Source organism: Diabrotica virgifera, chromosome 6, assembly GCF_917563875.1.
Source record: "Diabrotica virgifera virgifera chromosome 6, PGI_DIABVI_V3a".
Classification (NCBI taxonomy): Eukaryota; Metazoa; Arthropoda; class Insecta; order Coleoptera; family Chrysomelidae; genus Diabrotica; species Diabrotica virgifera.
In genome coordinates, this window is record NC_065448.1 from 44,477,846 (window position 1) to 44,484,998 (window position 7,153).

The window sequence follows — 7,153 nt, forward strand, 5'->3', positions numbered from 1 at the left end:
ACAAATAAGCTAAACCCTTACCACTACATTTACTCAAGTTGGTGATTCCACTGACACTATATTTCGTATAAAAAAATAGTACCTAATTTCTCTCCGTCGTTACTTGTTCTATTTGTATGGTTTTTGATTTGCCGCCCCCTGGATATGCTCGGGCAATTCAGACATATTATATTATACATTTTAAAGTAGAAGACTAAAATGATATTGCCAATATTTATCAGTTGTTTTCCTGAGACGACTTTACTGAAAGATAGTTCATTCGATTACGTGAAATCAACCCAACTCAAGAATATTTGTCACAAAAAAATAATAGCATGTGATCTGTCTTTAAAAAGACAACCAAATGCAACGGTCACAGTAAAATTCTCGTGTTAAAGATTTCATAGTAAATCACGAGGGAAAACCAGGAAAAAACCTCGCGTATGGAATCTCTAACACGAGAATTTTACTGTCACCGTTGCATTTGGTTGTCTTTTTAAACACAGATCACATGCTATGATTTTTTTGTGACGGATATTCTTGAGTTGGGTTGATTTCATGTAATCGAATGAACTATCTTTCAGTAAAGTCGTCCCAGAAACGCAACTCTTTAATTTTAGCAATACCATTTTAGTCTTCTACTTTGTCTGCATTGCCGATATAAATTAGTCAGATTAAATAAAATAGAAGAATTTTTTACTAAGCAACAACATTTTTGTTTAATTTAGCAATATTTTGTATTTTGACAACGACATCCGATTTGGGCGTCGAAACGTTAATAAAATAATTTTTTCAATTTAATTGTGGCTTATTTCCCAATTAAAATAGTTAATTATAAAAATACCACAAGGAAATAGCTTCAGAACAAAATCATGACTTGATGAATTCAAAAAATAGTTATTTTTCTACGGTCGTGCTTAAACAGCCACTTTCCCGCACGCATTTCGTTACCGAAAGTTGCACTTTCCCGCACGGCGTGCGGGAAAGTAGAATACCTTCTAATATTATACTATAATACATAGAATAAACTAATATTTAGATATTATTTACTAATTTATTTCAAATGTATCTTATTGTGTTCATGTTTTAATGAAATTAACGCAATAATTCGATGAAATAAAATTATTTTGACATAATATATAAAAGTCAAATCAGTAGAAAATTACAATGGTTTTAAATCGTCGTCATGGAAACTAATGTCGTCGGCATGGTAACCCATTAAATTGAAAGTTTGGTTTTGACAACCTTGTTAAAGAATTAATTAGTGTATTTTTACTCCTAAATAAAAATTGATATGCCTCTATTTTTTGTGGTTTTTTTTTCAAACGTACGGCCCTAGAAAAAATAGACTGCCGTTGATCCGAACGACGCGACAGCGGAGTTCGGGCAAGCAGTCGAGTGCGGGGAAGTCACTTTCCGCATGAGTTAGGAACAATATTTTTTCTAGGACCGTACGTTTGGAAAAAACGCCACAAAAATAGAGTTATATCAATTTTTATTTAGAAGTGAAAATATACAAATTAATTCTTTCACAAGGTTGTCAAAACCAAACTTTCAATATAATGGGTTACCACGACGACGATATTGGTTTTCCATGACGACGATTCAAAACCATTGTAATTTTCTACTGATCTGACTTTTAAATAATATGTCAAAATAATTTAATTTCATCGAATTATCTCGCAAATTTCATTAAAACATGAAGACAATAAGATGAATTTGAAATAAATTAATAAATAATATCTAAATATTAGTTTATTGTATGTATTATAATATACAGTGTGTCCACAGATGGGGTTCCCAAGAGGAAAAACTTTTTATTTTCAATTTTAGCGAAAAATGTCATTCTTGATAACTTTTGCTTGTTCTAAAACCCCATAAAACGAAATAAAATTCAAGTTTTTCAAAACCTGCTTAATTTTGTAGCCAATTTTCAGAAAATCTAAATTTTTGCACTAAGTTCGAAATCATAACAATAATCTAGTGTTGGTAAGCTACAATGTAGCTTAGTAACTGTCAACTCCGATAAATATTTTGCTAATTGGCATTTTTTTTTCGACAATGTTAAACAAAATATTGATCAATAATGACATTCACAAGATAAATTCTTTGTTGAACGCTTAAAGTTGTCGAAAAAAATGACAATTCGCAAATTATTTATCGGAGTTGACAATTACTAACCTACATTGTAGCTTGACAACACTAGATTATTGTTATGATTTCGAACTTAGTGCAAAAATTTATAGGGATTACATAAAATTGGCTACCAAATTAAGCAGGTTTTGAAAAACTTGAATTTTATTTCGTTTTATGGCGTTTTAAAATAAGCAAAACTTTTTATGAAGAATGACATTTTTCGCTAAAATTGAAAATAAAAAAGTTTTTCCTCTTGGCCACCCCATCTGTGGACACACTGTATTATAATGCCATATTACAAGGTATTTTACTTTCCCGCACGCCGTGCGGGAAAGTGCAACTTTCGGAAACGAAATGCGTGCGTGAAAGTGGCTCTTTTAGCACGGCCGTAGAAAAAATATTTTTTAATTGTGTTTTTGAGCTTTGAAAATTCTCATTCTTCGGTCTTTTTTAGTTTTAAATTGTTTACAGTTGGAAAACGATCAACTTAATAGAAAAATAATTACAAAAGACGTTTTTTGTTTCACAAAGATCCAAAAAATCTAAAATAATATCTGCCCGGGTGGAAAATATGTAGTAGAATTTATAAATAAAAGTCATTTTTTAATTGTTAATTAATAATTATAGTCAGGACAAAATTAGATGGGCACATCTTGTTTTCTATATAATATTGTTAATATACTTACATACATGCTGAGGAAACTTGAGGGAAGACAAAAATAGCAAATACTGACATGAGGAATACGGATTGGTGGACGGACGAAATACGAGAGAAAATAAAGAACAAAAAAGACAAATGGAAGAGACACGTAAGCACAAAGAATCCGGAAGATTACGAGGCATATAAATAAAAAAGGAAAGAGGTTAAACTAGCAGTGAAAGTAGGAAAGGAAAGGTCATGGGAGCTGTTTGGACAACAAATTATAGGGAAAACTCTTCTACGGCGCATTAAAGCAACTCCGACAAAAGAAAGAGCACACGATGCCGAATATAAAAGAGAAGAATGGAAACGTACTAAAAGAAGAAAAACAAATAATGGTAAAATGGAGAGAACATTTCAAAGAGCTAACACATGTAGACAAGGACAACATAGTGGAGATACAATGAATGAAGAACAACAAGTGGAATCCATAACAAGAGAGGAATTAGAGAAAGCAATAGAGTAAAATTAGGCAAATAATCACCAGGTAAGGATCATATCACCCCGGAAATGATCAAATTCATGGGAATAGGGGAAATGGACAGCATGAAAGAACTAATGAATGATATCTTAAGTAGAGCAGAAATACCAAAGGACTGGAAGGAAGACATTAAATTACCAATTACCAATACACAAAAAGGGAGACAAGAGAGACAGTAATAATAACTAGGTATCACCATATCAAGCATCCCTGGGAAGGTATTCGCAGGAATAATAGATACAAGAATAGAAACCCAAATAAAAACAACTATGGAAGATACACAGTGTGGATTCATGAAGAACAGAACTACGCAAGACCTAATATTCACAATAGGACAAGTAAGTGAGAAGGTAATCAATAGGAATAAAGAGATAGGTACATATATGCTTCATCGACCTGGAAAAGGCGTTTGGCAGAATCCGAAGAAAGGACGTATGGAAGACAGTAAATGAAAGAGGAGTCGACAGGCTTCTAATAGAAGTAATAAAGGATATGTACAAAAATAATACAAAGACAGTAAGAACCAATAACGAGGAATCCAGAGAATTTACTACAAGTCGAGGCGTCAAACAGGGATGCGTGTTGAGTCCACTGCTATTCTCAGTGGTACTGGATGATGCAATTAAGAAAGCCAAGAGAAGAATGAGAAAACTAACATTAGGATATTGGCAAATGAACTATTGGAGCTACTATTTGCAGACGACATGGTATTTATAGCAGAAAACAGAGGAGACTTACAGAAAAATCTTGAAATCCCAGAAGAAAAACTATCACAAACATAAATATGAAAATTAATATAGATAAAACAAAAACAATGATAATTTCAAATACCAGGAAGACACAAGCAATAGAATTAGACGGAAAACAACTAGAGCAAGTGTAATATTTTAAATACCTAGTAATAATAAGTAATTGAATCAAATGGTAAACAAGACATGGAAATAAACGATGGAATGGGACGAACAGGAAGGTTATTTAACACTACGAAAACAACATTTTTGGGCAAAAAGGGGATACCAGAGAAAATAAAAACGGCAGTAGTTAGTTAGATCAGTAGTTAGATCAACAATCATGTACAGCAGCGAGGCATACACAATACACATTGACGGGGAGACAAAAATTCAGAGTCAATGCTACGGAAATGAGGTAATGAGGAAAATAGCAAACAGAAAGAGGACAGACAAAATATGAAACGAAACAATCAGACAAAACCTAAAACTAGAACCAATCAATGAAAAAATAGTAAGAGGGACAACTTAGATGGGTTTGGGCACGTGTGCAGAATGTCGAACGAGAGACTAACAAAACGAGTGTCCGAAACAAAAGTGCAGGGGAAAAACAAAAGAGGAAGACCAAGAGTTATGTGCGTAGATGAAATCAGGAAAGAACTCAAAAGAAACGATTGGCACTGGAAAGTGCAAGAAACTTAACAGAGGATCGGAAAGCATGGAGACTACAATGCCAAACTCAACTCCACCAGCCTTACACCTGAAGGTAGAAAGCCTTAGGACTAAAAGTAAGTAACATGCTAAATTACATATCAAATAATAATTTTTATCAATTAAACAGAGATCGGCGCAGGTCGTCCTTATATCGGATTCTCTACTATAGATGATTAATCCTAAATCAAATAATGCGGAGGTAGCTGATTGATTACGTAAGTAATTAAGAAAAACGTATATGATTAAAAAATAACTTAATTAAATAAAATGCACATTACTTTACACAATACTTAGCATAACAGTCAAATTTCCACTTACCCATTTTCGCAGCAAGAGCAAGTAGCAATTCTCTAGTTAAAGAGACAGTTAAGAAAGAGAAAAAGAACAGTTGGGACACATTCGGAGAAAAAATGGATGAAAACAGCACAGAAAATGTAAAATTATTTTATAGCACCTGAAAAACCTAAGAAGTATCAAAGAAACAAAACTAAAACAAATAATAAACAGGGAATGAAGGAAGGAATAATAATAAACGACGAATAGAAAATAATGGAAAGATGGAGGGAAAATTTCGAGCTGATACTGAATGGAAAGCAAGGGAATATAATGGAAAAAGAAAGCCATATTCAGAAATTGTAAAAAAAGAAGAACTGGAAGAAGCAATAAGATAAAGATTTGGAAAGCACCAGGAACCGATGAGGTAGCACCACAAATGTTGAAATATATAGGAGTAAAAGGAAAAGAAAAATTGTTGGTTCTAGTTTACTGAATGGGTAGACGGATTACGGATATGAAATTTATACCAATGAATTCTGTTTCACTTACTGATAATTGTACAATAATTTTTTTTTGGGGGCGGGCGTTACTTTTCATGTAATTGCAATTTAAAATATGTCTTATTTTTAAAAATCGCCGCCATTTTCCGCCATTATATACCATGAAACAACAAGAAACGACAGGAATGACAACCGTTTTATAAACGCAAGAAGGAGAATCCTAACAGTGTTGCCATAGTTATATAAAATATGTTTTCTTATGAAAATTACAATTTTTCAATTCTTAAATATGTCATTTTACTTATTCTGACGCATTTTTAACACAAAATGACTGCTTTATTACAAGGGTCAGGTTAGTTCTGGTTAGGTTTCGTTACGTTAGGTTAGATTACATCAAGTTTATTAATATTATAGTGATTTATGATTATATTTTAATAAATAAATTCTGTGGGATTCCCAGAATACACTTTCAAGGTTGGAATGAAATTTTGTGTATTTCATGGTTATGTACTGTCACTGATTTCGGGAAACCATGTTGCCATGTGAATGACAAAAGATAATTTCACATGAAAACATCGATTTTTGTCCATTTAAGCGTACCATTGATTTGGAATATTTATGCAAACCTCTAAATTTGGCAACTGTTTTTGAAAAATTGGTAGATGCATGCATTGACGCATTTTTTAAACAGTTTATTGTTAGTTTTTAGTTTGTTAGGTCGGTTGTTTGTGCTGCGCCCTGGATTTGGGCGTTGTCTGTTGCATCATATACAAATTTGTGAAAGTGAAGTTAGTTTATCGGGTGGGTTGTGATTGCGCTCAGCGGTCAAATACCTCCTGCGGTTCTCTCAATATAATACCCGTAAGTTAGGTTTGGACCGAAGGGTTAGGCCTTCCTCCTTTCAGACCGCCTGCGCCCAATTGCAATCTGCCCAGTTTATCATTAAATAAAGGTGAAGTGAGACTAAATGGTGTGTAGGTGTTACGAAAGTAAATTTAAGTACAATTAAGGTGTGGCTTTAATACCTATATTCACAAAGAAAAGGCCTCTTTCGAAGCTAGTAAACTGCAGGCAGAGGAAATAAATATGTTGGTGGCAACTTTTATTACATTTAAAGCCACGAATTTGGCTTTGGACTCTCAAATTGCATCGATCTATAGCTGTTTTGTAAGTAATTTTTATTAAATTTTTAAATCTTTAAAAGGTTAAAACTGGCAACACTGTCAAATTTGACCTCTCGGCGCCTGTCCGCCATATTGTTTTGAAATATGACAAAAAAAATATTATTTTAACCAATATTACGTATTTTTTCATAATTTGATTGTAAAAATCAGTTATATGTATTATGTTTCAATTACTTATATTTTATTAAGACATTCTATATACTTTTGTATCCTTTTCACGTAAATTTTTTTTGGCTACTATTACATTTTTTGATTTTTTTCAAATATTTCTTGATTTTTGGGCACTTTTACCAGTTTCCCCCAAAGAAAACAGTAAAATGTCTGCTTTTTTCCACTTTTCAGGCTAAGTCCATAAAAAAATTGGCATTTTCAAGGTCTACCCTTAGAGTAAATTTTTACCAAATTGTTAAGTATACAAATAATCTAATCTGGAAGAGAAAAATAATACCCAGAGA

General features: G+C 32.7%; 1 long non-coding RNA gene across 1 annotated transcript; it reads left to right on the forward strand.

The window, feature by feature from the left end:
• Positions 1-5,602: 5,602 nt before the first annotated feature.
• Positions 5,603-6,682, forward strand: LOC126885945 (uncharacterized). Its single transcript, XR_007698506.1, has 2 exons — positions 5,603-6,315; positions 6,385-6,682. It is a non-coding gene; the product is annotated as an uncharacterized LOC126885945 (long non-coding RNA).
• Positions 6,683-7,153: the final 471 nt, after the last annotated feature.